The 14334-nt window shown below is 43.2% G+C and overlaps 1 protein-coding gene across 1 annotated transcript in view; it reads right to left on the bottom strand.

The window, feature by feature from the left end:
• The window catches only part of MCTP2 (multiple C2 and transmembrane domain containing 2), a 167666-nt gene extending 154608 nt beyond the window's left edge, over positions 1-13058 (bottom strand). The window contains 1 exon segment of the mRNA XM_075069094.1: positions 12760-13058. The gene's annotated coding sequence lies outside the window, so the exon portion shown is untranslated.
• Between the last annotated feature and the right edge of the window lie 1276 nt (positions 13059-14334).

Raw genomic sequence — 14334 nt, 5'->3', positions numbered from 1 at the left:
AACAAGAGTATTAACTGGGAGTTTGTGTGCAGTTTTTTGTTGTTGTTGTTGTTGTTGTTTTGGGGGGGGGGGGATATGGGAAGGATAGTGTAAGCCACAGCATTATTCCATCTAAATCCCAAGGAAACGGAACAATCTCCTCTCCCATTAAGGATGGTCTCTCCAGACAAGTTCTGAGGGACATTTGCAGAACATTGTGTAGTGAACTCAGAACTACCTCTGTTCACACTGTACTTATTGTGTGGACTTATTCATGGGTTTTTAGGTTAGAAGGGCCTGATTCCAATCATCTGGCCTGACCTCCTACTTAACAGAAGACAAACACAGAATTTTACCCAATGATTCATGCTTCTAGCCCAATAAAATATGGTTGAAATATAGTCTATGTGTAATTTAAAAACTCCAAGTGATGGATAATTCACCACATCACTGGACTGGAAATCAGGAGATACGGCTTGTGGAACAAAATACAGCACATAAATCCATGCTTAAGTCAATTCTCACTTCAACTGTGTAGCCCAACTTTAAGGCTGGGACATCAATCAAAAACAAGCAGCAACCCTATTCAGCAACAAGTTACCTTGCTGTCTTGAACCAATCAGAAGCGACCCCTTCCAGCTCCATACCAGTATAGCGCAACAAGGAAGTGATTTCAAGTGAACTTTATCCAAATCAAGCATTGTAAGGGTGAAACGAGCAGCCAATTGAGAAGCGCCGTAAATGACATAAGTCGGGCATCATAAGTCTGAGGACTCCCTGTATATAACTAACATTCCACATGAGAAGGGGAGTCTTTCCAAGAGTCATAGAAGGCCAGGGCAAATGTCCAGGGTGCAGCAAGAAGGCCACAGTAGCTTGGAAGTGGGGTAGGCCTAATGACTCAAGAGGGATCCTGGAGCCATGTCAGCTCTTGACAGGGGAGATGCGAAGAGGCAAAAATGAAGGTGAAAATCTAGGACATGGAGCAAATATTCTACTGCCGGCATGTATTGCAGAGTGCAGGGATGGAGAGAGGGCAATATGGGAGATGGAGAGCTCCAAAACTGCCTACTAAGCATTTCATAGCCTCATTCAAAGGTATAACCAGGGTGATCAAAGTGCATGCAAGAAGCCAAATAAGTCTTATGACTATCCTCTCCCTGTAATTACAAAAGTAAAAACAGAGCTTAACGGGGCACGGGGGGAGTATATTAATCTACCATTCAATCGCACTACTACTTTGTGCTTGTATTTATTTATTATTTAGTTCTCAATGTCAAAGCTTGAGCACTGGAAGTTTAAACCTAAACCTTTAATGGATTTAGTTACCATTCTGACCGTTCATGTTTTGCTTATGCATATAAGAACTATCCCCACTTCAGCTGTCCATATCTACACTGCTAGATACAGACAAGAGCCAACAAGTTTTTATATGTATTTTTCTTAATTTATTGAAATGTTTTGGACACAGATCAACTTTCCTTGCTCAATGTTTATTCAAATGTGACCAGTCTCGAAATAGGAATTGCATGAACTTTAATAAACAGATTAGAAAGTAGTCTGGTTTCACTACAGATTCTGTACTTATCAGAAAATGTTTATTCCTTCCCAGATTTGGTCTGATTAACGTCACAGGATGGATTAACTTTCAAATAACATTATTGCGAGATGTGCAGGGTTGCATGGATCATATCAGGCACTAGGAACATTTAAATGCTAGACCAGGGGTCGGCAACCTTTGACACGTGGCTAGCCAGGGAAAGTACCCTGGTAGGCCGGGGCAGTTTGTTTACCTGCCGCGTCCACAGGTTTGGCTGATTGCGGCTCACACTGGCCGCAGTTCGCCGCTCCAGGCCAATGGGAGCTGCGCAAAGCCATGGCCAGCACATCCCTCGACCCGCACCGCTTCCCGCCGACTCCTGCACTAGAAAATGGCTGCCCCTTTCTGAATCGTCAAGAATAGGCTTTGTTCCAAAGTCCAAGAAAGTCACAGGAAGTCTTTGAATCAGGGCTTTAGAGGACAATTAAAAAAAAAAAGACATGACATACATTGCAATAGTTAGTTAATACAAGACAATTAGTGCTTCCTGTATCATCACAGTTATCAACCAATACCCTCATCTCCCAAGAAAATGCTGAGGGAACTAGTATGCCCTGAATGTTTGCAAATCTAGACCTGGAGAGCCAATTCCAAAGGCTGCAACAACAACAACAACATCGTTGTCCTCACCTCCTCCTATTTGATGTAGGGGCCGTTTGCTCTTGCTACTCAAAGGACTGTAAATATAACATAGTATGATACAAGAAGAGAGACAGTTCTCAAGTAGCCATGACCAAATCATTTTCATCATATCCAACATCTTAACCATTACCCAGAAATCAACTGGTAGAGAATGCAGATCATATTACACATTATAATATGCTTTCTGCCAGCACATTCCTTGGCCTACGCTGCTTCCCGCAGCCCCCATTGGCCTGGGACGGCGAACCACAGACGTGGAAGGTAAACAAACCAGCCTGGCCCGGCCCGCCAGGGGGCTTACCCTGGCAGGCTGCAGGCCAAAGGTTGCCGATCCCTGCCACAGTGGCAGGCTCAGAAGGGTTGGCTATATGGAACAGAATGTTATTAGCTGAACGAAGACACCAAAACCAGTATTTCCTCACTCATCTTCCTAACAGTCCTATAAACATGTTGAACTGGAGGGATGGCAGGATAGTACTATGTGGAACGCCAGCAGTGAGACATTGGAACAAATGAGCAATTGCAAAATATTAGCTTCTGAGATCATCAGAGAGAAAAGGACTGAGTCATCTAAGAGCAGCTCTGTCTACCGCTGCTGGTGACCACAGATATGTATCTACACCAGTGTTTCCAAAACTTGGGACGCCATTTGTGTAGGGAAAGCCGCTGGCAGGCCGGGCCAATTTGTTTACCTGCTGTGTCCACAGGTCCAGCCGATCGTGGCTCCCACTAGCCGCAGTTCTCTGCTCCAGGCCAATGGGAGCTGCTGGAAGTGGCGCGGGCCGAGGGACGTACTGGTCGCCACTTCCCACAGCTCCTGTTGGCCTGGAGCGGTGAACCGCGGCCAGTGGGAGCTGCGATCAGCCGGACCTGTGGACACGGCAGGTAAACAAACCGGCCCAGCTTGCCAGAGGCTTTCCCTACACAAGCAGCACCCCAAGTTTGGGAAACACTGATCTACACTATCGGGTGATCAGTACTGGAGGCAGCTGACTGATCTAATAAATCAGCATGAACACTTGATTTTCATCTATCACCAATAGGAGATCAAACAACAGAGTCTGCATATTATATCCAGGCCTAAAACTGAACTGACTGGTGAGAACTTCCACACTAGGTATTGTGACACTACATCCCATATTCTTCATAGAAATATTGTTATAACATGATTATAGCATAACTGATTTCTTTTGTGCAATATAAAGCATGTGAGATACCATTGGAAAGGTTATGATTTGCTGAATATGATTATCCTATTTGTATGCATTTGTATCATTTTTGTATCTAAAGTTAGGAATATTGACTATACATCTGTACTACAAAAGTGCTTGCACCTTGGGAATGCCCACTAGACAAAATGCAATCAGTCTGGCCGGCTAGCTGGGGACAAGTCAATAGACCACTAGAGAGAACAAAAGGTCTTTGAAGATGCTAATCTCCCACCTTCCTGGGATACTACAAACAACCTTTGACTCATGGCTGCTTTGACACCAGGTACTGGACTCCATGATAGAATACCAGTATTTTTCCACTGGAGGGGGGGGAGGAGACAAAGGATTCCCTGGAAAACACTGGATTCCCACCACACATAAAACCTATTTAAGGCAGGGGAGGGACATAATCAGGGATTTGTTCTTCACTGACCCCACCCCCAGAATGACTGCTGTGAACATCTAAGAAACAAAGACAAGGCGGGGGCGGGGAGACTGAGCCCAGGCTGGAAAAGGTGTCTGGTCTGTGAAAAAAATACCGGAAGTTTAAAGCTGCAAGCAAGAGCAGTTTGCCTTCAAGAACATCTGCAATCTGCCTAAAACAACATTAAGGGTGAGAAATTAATACTTGTAACCAGTTTCTTTAGTATCTTAAGCTTAATTTGTGTATTTGTTTCATTTGATAGGTAATCTGCTTTGATCTGTTTGCTAATCCTTATAATCACTTTAAATCTATCTTTTGTAGTTAGTAAACTTGATTTTGTTTTCTCTGAAACCAGTTGTGGAATTCATAACGGGCGGGGGGGGGGGGGAGGTAAAAAGCTGTGCATATCTTCCTCCACACTGAGAGAGGGAGCAAATTTTATGAGCTTATGCTGTACAGTTCTCTGTGCAGCACAAGATGATACAATTTTGGCTTTACATTCCAGAGGGGATGTGCACTTGAGTGCTGGGCATTCCTTAGCTGAGCTTTCCCATGCAAAGCTCATCTCAGAATCTGTGTGAAATTGCAGCTGGGTGTGTCCCTACCTGTGTGTGGGCTGGAACGTGGCTTGAGAGCTGTCACAGCAACACAGCGTAAAGAGAACCCAGGCTGGTGAGTCAGGTAAGCTCAGCGGTACCCAAGTTCCAAGTGACACCCCGCAGGGAATCTGTCACAGGTATCATTTCAGTTAATATGAAGTGGAGGAATAAATAAGAGCAGCTGCTTCTAAGCCCAAGAAAGGGCACAGTGCTGTGGCTGGATCCTATTTCACAACATAATAACAGCAGGAAATTATTTTTTCTGTGGCTGAGAGCTTAGAGTAGAAGAGAGTTCTTATTTCCAAAAATTACCACCAAGATAACCAAGCATGTGTAGAATTAAATCGTCCAGTAAATGAAGTATTTACCTTCCAAATTACATTTTCCCCATTCATTTAATTGTAAGGGGTAACATGGAGCTAAGTGTCAGCATTTCAAAACTCAGATAGTTTGTTGGGGGTGAGAAATATTATTTCCCAGCAAGAATAAGATATTCCTTCTTCCCCCGGCCAAAATATGAGTCCACACACAACACACATAAACAGAACCCAAACCCTATATACTAATATATTTAGAAAAAAAAACAACATTTTTTGTAATGTATATGGATCCCAAATCCAAACTGAAAGCAACAATTCATTCTTTATGTGGCTGTAGAAGGGAATCTGGCCAGGGAGCCCACATAACAGAAGATGAAGAAGGAGCTCATCACTGAACACAAGAGAAACCAAACTGTACATTATTTAGATCAAACCATCAATTCACCCTCACCTAGATACAAGAAGAAAGCAATATAAATAGATACTTTTAAAATAAGGAAGTATAGCAAAACTCCAAGGCTAGAGAGAATGTTACCATCAGCCTATGTTGCGGCTCAAAAGTGAGCGCACAGCACATCCTATCTACTTATGTAGGGTTTCCACTTGCTTCTTCTCTGTTGGAAGGGATATCTGGATATTTAAAAGTCCAAACTGACAATGTAACAGTACAGATTAAATGCAGCAGAGAGGATCTTATATCTTGAAGAGTCCATGCTTAAGGGCCTGTTTTTCAGAGGAACAGAGAAAATGAAGTCAATGAGAGATGCTTGTGCTCAACACCTCTGAAAAATCAGCCTTAATGAAGCATGTAAGGAGAGCAAGTATAAACTAGAAGGACAAGAGGCACCCTTTATTTAGAGCAAGGATTGGCAACTTTTGGCATGCAGCCCATCAGCATAAGCCCCTGGCAGGCCAGAACGGTTTGTTTACCTGCAGCGTCTGCAGGTTCGGCTGATCGCAGCTCCCACTGGCCGCAGTTCACTGTCCCAGGCCAATGGGGGCTGCAGGAAGCGGCCCGGGCCAAGGGATGTTCTGGCCACCCTTCCCGCAGCCCCCATTGGCCTGAGACAGTGAACCACAGCCAGTGGGAGCTCCGATCGGCCAAACCTCCAGACGCTGCAGGTAAACAAATTGTCCCGGCCCGCCAGGGACTTTCCCTGGCGGGCCGCAAGCCAAAGGTTGCCAATCCCTGATTCAGAGAATGATAATATCGCTGATGTGAAGGTAACCCTAAAACAATCCTTCTTCTCCTATAATCTCTATAGATCTTTTAAAAAAATTAAAATAAAAAGCAAAATCACAAGATGTATTTTTGCACCCTGATCACTTAATAATTGTTATTTAACTATAGTGACAAAACAATGGATTATTTCAAAATTTAAGGACACACACACACTTAATTGTTTTAAGTTTTGCTATTCCTCATAAGCTTTAAAAAAATTAAATCTGTGGATATTTAACACTGTAAACCAGGGGTCAGCACCCTTTCAGAAGTGATGTGCCGAGTCTTCATTTATTCACTCTAATTTAATGTTTTGCGTGCCAGTCATACATTTTAACATTTTTTAGAAGCTCTCTTTCTGTAAGTCTGTAATATATAACTAAGCTATTGTTGTATGTAAAGTAAATAAGGTTTTTAAAATGTTTAAGAAGCTTCATTTAAAATTAAATTAAAATGCAAAGCCCCCTGGACCGGTGGCCAGGACCCGGGCACTGTGAGTGCTACTGAAAATCAGCTCACGTGCCACTTTTGGCACATGTGCCATAGGTTGCCTACCCCTAAATTCAACAGCCTAGATTTGTTATGGACAAAGATGCACTGTAACCTCAACTGTCTAGATTTGTTATGGACAAATCAAAACCTGTTAACTTCACATCAAGATACACAATTATCCTCAAGTGATCAGTCTATTGTAGCTGGCATTAACAGACATACAAAGCAATATTCTTCTCTAAGACATCTCTGTGATACACCACAGCACATAGGTATAAATCTCTTCAAACATTTCAAGAATGTTTCAGATATGTTCATTGTCATTTCCATTTTACTTGATGTATTAATCCTCAATTCTGCCACTTTCACAGTTTAAAAAAAAAAGTAAAAATTCTCAGAATTTGATACATGGGTTTTAAAAATTGACTTAAACTGGTAATTTTTTTAAAGATAGCTTTGTTTGATGGTTATAAACTTTTTTGAGAGAGAGAATTAATAATTCCAGGAAATAAGCAAAGTAATAGTAAAGACTTGCTTTCTTTCAGTCCAGTGTGTATACATGAAGGGTTATCCCCAGTGTAACTCCATCTGCATAGTAACACCTATGCTCAAGACCGTTCACCATATCAGTGGTAGACAAGGCCTCAGTTTTTGTTGTTTTTTAACTGAGGATTTTTCTCATTAAGATTTAGTTAACAGCAAAAATGCAGTAGTTAGCATTAAAAGCAAAACAGTAATGTGACCACCCTAATAAATTTTGATGAGTGCCTATCGTACATGTCCAGGGTACTTTTCATATCTTTCAGCATGATGGTGACAGTCCTCATGCAAGGCAGCTGCCATGTTGAAGGCAATGAAAATTTAGTTTGTACAGGGAATGCAAGATCAAAATGTCTTATTTTATCTCTATTTGTTATTTTATTTTGAATTGCATTCAATTTAGATAATAAAACAAAACTGGGTGACTGGGCAACAAAATGACAGAAGAAATTTAATGGTGATAAATGCAAAGTAATGCACATTGGAAAACATAATTCCAACTATACAGATAAAATGTCTAAATTAGCTGTTACCACTCAAGAAAGAGATCTTGAATCATTGTGGATAGTTCTCTGAAAACACCCACTCAATGTGCAGCAGCAGTCAAAAAAGCAAACAGAATGTTGGGAATCATTAAGAAAGGGATAGACAATAAGATAGAAAATATAATATTACCTCTATATGAATCCATGGTATGTCCACATCTTGAATACTGTGTGTAGATGTGGTCACCCCATCTCAAAAAAGATATACTAGAATTGGAAAAGTTTCAGAAAAGGAAAACAAAAATGATTAGGGGTATGCAAGACTTGCTATATGAGGAAAGATTAATAAAACCGGGACTTTTCAGTTTGGAAAAGGACGACCATGGCAGAGGTTGGCAACCTTTGGCACCCTGGCGGGCCGGGACGGTTTGTTTAGTTGCCGCATCCGCAAGTTCAGCTGATAACAGCTCCCACTGGCCGCAATTCGCCACTCCAGGACATGGGGGTGACGGGAAATGGCGCAGGCTGAGGGATGTCCTGTCTGCTGCTTCCCGCTACCCTCGTTAGCCTGGGACAGCAAACTGCAGCCAGTGGGAGCTGCGATCGGTCAAACCTGCGGACAAGGCAGATAAACAAACGGACCCAGCCTGCCAGGGGCTTTCCCTGGCGAGCCGCATGCCAAAGGTTGCCAACCCCTGGACTATGGGGAGATATGATAAAGGATTATAAAATCATGAGTGGTATGGAGAAAATAAACAAGGAAGTGTTATTTACTCCTTCTCATAAAACAAGGGTTAGAGGTCACCAAATGAAATTAAGAAGCAGCAGGTTTAAAACAAACATAGGAAGTATTTCTTTACACAATGCACAGTCAACTTGTGGAACTCTTTGCCAAGTCTATGGCATGGTTCAAAAAAACTAGACAAATTCAGGAGGATACATCCATCAATGGCTATCTGCCAGAATGGGCAGAGATGGTGCCCCTAGCCTCTCTTTGCCAGAAGCTGTGAATGGGCGACAGGGGAGGGATCACTTGATGATTACCTGTTCTGTTCATTCCCCCTGGGGCAGCTGGCATTGGCCACTGTGGGAAGACAGTATACTGGGCTAAATGGACCTTTGGTGTGACCCAGTAAAGCCATTCTCATGTACAACACTCCTCTAGTCTTTTGTTTATAGACAATTTTTAATCAGTTTCTCTTTCTGTTCACGTATTAAGGCCCAATCCTGCAGAGACTGATGCCTAGTCTGTACTTATAAGTTTTGCTGCCATAGCTATGTCCGTTACAGATGTAAGTATTTTCCAGCACAGCTATACCAGCAAAGCCTTAGCTGTCATATCAGCAAAAAAGTACTTCTGCTGATATAGCTTATTTTGCTTTGGCAACTTTTGACAGTAGAAGCTGCATCTAACTAAGATGATTTGCCAGTACAGCTATACACATGGCTTTATGCACATGCCTAGCTTCACCCAGGTGAGAAGTTCTACAGAACTGGGTTCTCAGCAATGCAGGGGGTTATTTAAATCCCCAGCTCCTGAAAAAGAAAATCAGAAGGGTTTTATTCTGTAGTGAAATTTTAATTTCACAGAAAAATAGTTTCTCTTTGACTATTATACAGCAGTGAAGAATAGAAGAAAATGAGAGCATGGAGAGGTGGCAGCATACTTCTGATAGGTCTGAGGAAAACAAGAGCAGCTTTCCACTCAAAGGCAAAAAAAAGGAATAGAGGAAATTAAGAGCATTTTAGCATATTTCATCCTCCTTCAGTAAACCATGCCTCCCTCTGATCTACAAAAGCAGATGATGAGACAAAGCGGCTACCAAGAAAGAGGCTGTGTGACTGCACGTAGTGCTGAGGAACAAGAATCTGGAGTCTGCTCCTAAACTTAGCTTGCCACACAAGAGTGAGAAGCTGAGACTGATAAAGCCTGACATCCTACTAACAGACCAATAATTCAACAGATTGCACTGAAGTTGTTATGACACACATAAGGCCTGAAGGGATGGCACCACTCCGCCAACACTTACTACATAGTCATTGCTGCAAAACTTCAGATGCTTCTGAAAAGCTACTTTTAAGGGGAAGAGGAAAATAAATCAGCTAGGGGTAGACTAAAACTACAGCATTATACAAAAGCAGCACGGTTGGAAAAACTCTGGAAAAATGTAATACTTACCAGCAACAAGCCTTCCTCCATCACCACCCTTTACACCTAGTCTACATTAAAAGCCTGATCTTATTTACACAATCCCATTGACTTCAGTGTTCAAACCCTAAAGCAGTAATCACATGAGGAGCATTACTTGCCTGAGCAAGTTGACTGGGAAATTATTTTATCTAGGCAGCATTCAAGTAAAGGAAATTTCATTAGTTAGTTGGAAACTGGATGCTTACATAGCTAAATGCAAAAGATCCTGGGAAAAAAAACTAGCACTGAATCTGATCCAGGTATAGTAATAATTAACTTGACTGACATGAGAGGTAATGCAACTAATCCTTTAATAATTTACTGTTCACTGAACAAAGAGGGGACAACTTTCGAATGCATAAATGCCAGTGCCTAACCCCTATTGACTTTCAGTGGAAGGAGTTAAAAACTTTGTTATCTGTGCCTGTAAAAATCTCCTCAGACCGTGCAATCAACAGTGTCCTAATTTTAAAATAACAACAAAACCCTACAGCTTCTCTCACACCATAAACAATTTTAGGAGTGGTTTAAAACTCCAAGAAATTTAAATTTCCACTAAAGCAATATGGCCACTGAAAAATTGTCTTATATTCCAATCCTTTTTTCTTTCCACAGTCCTTGCAAATCAACATTATGGCTATTGAATTTGTTTTCAGGTGACAATTTACAAGTGATTATTACAAAATAGCATATCATATATACGATAAGATATTTTTCCTATAACTACAAACGATAATGGCAATGAAATCCTAAGATTTTCCCATCTATTCATTCTGACATTTGAGCTACCCCATCATAGTCATACTGGATGCTGAGTGAGAAAATAATAAATCATTAAGAAGCATCTGAGGTAAGAGTCCCACAGTTTAACACACTGCAATATGCCAGTCATAAAGGTGATCATTTCTAGTTCTGAGTGCATTGGAAGTTCCTTTACTATGCAATGTGATACAAGTGACTGACGTGCATTAAAATAAGGGAACTTGTAGATGCCCTTGACTTCAGTGGACATTGTAGGTAGTAGCAATTCTGAAAAATTAGTCTCCTAAGTAGAAAGGGCCTAAAGGGGCTTGGGAAGGCTAAGGCCTTTTCTTCACAAAAAAACTACACAGGCTTTAACCAAAGCCAGTTTTGTTACACTATTGTACACCTGTGCGAGTGCTCTTTTTCTAGTTTAAACTAGGTTTAGTTTGGTTTATCCAAAGTTGATTAGGAATAGGTTTAAGTTAAACCAAAATAAAGCCACTTCTAACTTAAATAAGAGTCCACAAAGGGGTTTGCACTTGTTTAGCTAGATCCATTTAAAAACTGATTTCTGTTAAATTGGTTCTAACTTTCTCACGTAGATAAGATTTAACTTTAGTCACCCAAGCCTGAAAATTTTAGCCTAAGTGACTTGACCAAAGTCCCACAGGAGGACCCAATTCCATGCCTTCAGCCACAAGATCACGCTTCATCTCTAAGATCTATTGATGAAACCTGCTATGAAGGGGTCAAGTATGATTATTACCTGGCCAAAAATCAAGATATGTGATTGGCAAAGTTCAGCAAGTACCCAGAAACCTGTACTGTACGGCAGCTAAATACAAATGCTCTTTAAAACTCATCCTATAATTATTTTAAAGAGCATTCATTTTGTAGTTAACCTAAAACAAGGTAGCATTCACAGTAACAAACAGATGCTGATCAACAATATAAAATGCATTAATAACCCATCAGGAAGAGGGTTGGATGTGGGGAAGAGAAATGCTTATGGTGGCGTGTCAGAGAAATGAAGTAAACTTTGCTCTGTGGTGTATTACAACAGGAGATTTGATTGCACCAGATTACCAATTCGTTTGAGGGTGGGAAGGGAGATGCTGTGTTTGCTAACAGCTGTGGGTCCAAAGCTCACAACTGCATAATTTGCTGAAGCAAATATAATCTAATTATTACATTTGTCACTTTATTTACACTTCAACCCAGTCATCATCACTTGGCTTTCAAATGTTGTTCCAGTCACACAGATTTCTCAACAGTCACAGTGAAGCCTGTAATCTGAGTATTAGCCACTGGTTTCCTGCTTACGTGTTCCTAAGCAAATCAATCACCCAACCTGTTGTTTGAAAACGATCTGACAGGGTTTGATACTGGAGGGACAAGAGGAAGCCAGTGTCCTGGTTTAATAACCAAGTACTAGTATCAGAGGGGTAGCCGTGTTAGTCTGGATCTGTAAAAGCAGCAGAGAATCCTGTGGCACCTTATAGACTGCGTCACCTGCGTCTCACGAAGTGGGTATTCACCCAGGAAAGCTCACGCTCCAAAACGTCTGTTAGTCTATAAGGTGCCACAGGATTCTCTGCTGCTTTTACAAGTACTAGTAAGCAACATTGCTGGTGTGCTGCACATGTGGGAGTCCCAAGGGAAATCCCATCCCTTACAGAAGAGGACCTGAGGTTTCCCTCCTTCACTACAACTCTCACTGTGTCTGGAGACTAGAGCCACCCACCAAAGGGGGTGCGGGGCAAACTTTACAGTTAGAAGAAGCACTATGCAGGACAGCACTTGCTTCTGCCATCTCCTACCCCCACAACACCCACCCCTACGCATGCACATCCCTCCACCTTCCCCCAGTGCACCCCATACCAATACTCCCCATCTTCCTCTCAAGTACACCCAGTGCCCACTCCTCCTCATTCATCTCCCTCAGTGCCCCCTCCCCCACCCCCCCAGTTCACATACCTCCCCTCCTCCCCACCTTCCTCCCAAGTACACTCAGTGCCCACCCACCCCCCACACCACCCCTCAAAGCACCCAGTCCCCACCCATCCCCACACCACCCCTCAAAGGACCCAGTGCCCACCCTCTCCCACGCCCACCACCCCTCAAAGCACCCAGTGCCCACTCCCCGCCCCCACGTTTACCCCGTCGGCCAGTGCACCCCAGAGTCCCTCCTCCCCCGGGTCTGGCCTTCAGCTTCACGGGGCAGGGCCCCCTCCTCCGGCCCCACGCGTGTCCGTACCCGCGCTCGCTGCCTGCCCCAGCTGCCCGCGCCCGAGGCAGCTGCTCTCTTACCTGCTGGGGTGTCCCGGGCTCCGCTCCCCAGCGGCTCCGGCAGCAGCTTCCTCGCATACACGCACAGCGGCCGCCGACACTCGCAGGGGTGGAGCCCAGCCAGCGCCGTGAGTTAGGGGGAAGTGGAGCCGCCGGAGTGACCCAAAGAGCAGGGAAATCCCACTGCACCGGGGAGCCCGGCAGTCACCGGCAGGGAAATCCCACTCTGAGCTACACGCTTCCCGGTTTACCTGTGGGGCGGGGGGAGTCTGGCGTGTCGGGAAAGTTTGATACAGATCAGAGGAGATCAATCCGATTCCGAAACCGTCCGTGCGTCAGTTAACAATGGACAGTCCGTGAATGCAGGGTGGGAAAGTTGGTGCCAAGCAGCCTGGTGGTTATAATTAGGCCTGGCAGAGTTCAAGCTTTGTTTTTATATCATTTCAAAGGATAATATTGATGTTTATGTTTAAGCTTTGTTTACTGCTTTGTAGCCATTTAAAATGTTGCGCTTGCAGGAAATGGGCAGGCGGGCGGGAGGTGAGACAATATTTAATGACAGGCGTTGAGATTCGTGAAGATGAGGCTTTAGAACAGTTAACACATCAAGTGTCAAACTATATATTGAAGATCCTTAAATCGAACTCGTAGATCTTCTCAAGCAGCATTTTTCCTCCTTTGCCAGCCTATCTGTACATTTCTGTTATCATCAATGGACATTTTTTTTGTTGGTTTGCGTGCAAATGGCAAGATCTACTTTTATAGACATTTACCGGTAAAAATCTAATCCTTCCAAGTAGTGCTGGTAAAAGAAAATAATGTAGTAATATCATTATAAAGATCACTAAAGAAAAACATTAACAAACACTAATGTGACTAATGTAACACATATCAAAGTTAATAATATTTTTGTTTGTAAAAAAAACCACCTTTGTTTCTAATAGTGGTAGTAAAAATAGACAAGTGTAACCATGCATAGCATTTCTGTAGTATTCTTGAGGGTATGTCTACACTATGGCCCCGACAGCAGTGGTTCTCAAACTAGGGCTGCTGCTTGTTCAGGGGAAGCCCTTGGCGGGCTGGGCTGGTTTGTTTACCTGCTGCGTTCACCAGTTCAGCCGATCGCAGCTCCCAGTGGCCATGGTTTGCCACTCCAGGCCAATGGGAGCTGCTGGAAGTGGCGTGGGCTGAGGGATGTACTGGCTGCCGCTTCCCCCTGCCCCCATTGGCCTGGAGCAGCGAACCGCGGCCATTGGGAGCTGCAGTCGGCTGAACCTGCAGACATGGCAGGTAAACAAACCGGCCTGGCTCACCAGGGGTTTTTCCTGAACAGGCGGCGGGCCTAGTTTGAGAACCACTGCCCAAAGGCATTACAGGTCTTGCTGCAGTACCATTGTGTAGACACTTCCTAAATCGATGGAAGGGTTTTTTCCATCAAGGTAATGAATCCATTTCTCTGAGAGGCAGTACCTAGGTGGACTAAAGAATTCTTCAGTAGACCTAGCCATGCCTACAGCAATGGTTAGGTCAACCTTACTGCTACGAAATTTTTCAGTCCTCCTGAGCAATATAGCTAAGTCGATCCAATTTTTGAGT

Source organism: Chelonoidis abingdonii, chromosome 9 (genome assembly GCF_003597395.2).
Source record: "Chelonoidis abingdonii isolate Lonesome George chromosome 9, CheloAbing_2.0, whole genome shotgun sequence".
In the NCBI taxonomy this organism is placed as follows: Eukaryota; Metazoa; Chordata; order Testudines; family Testudinidae; genus Chelonoidis; species Chelonoidis abingdonii.
This window is presented reverse-complemented; position numbering and strand designations above follow the sequence as displayed.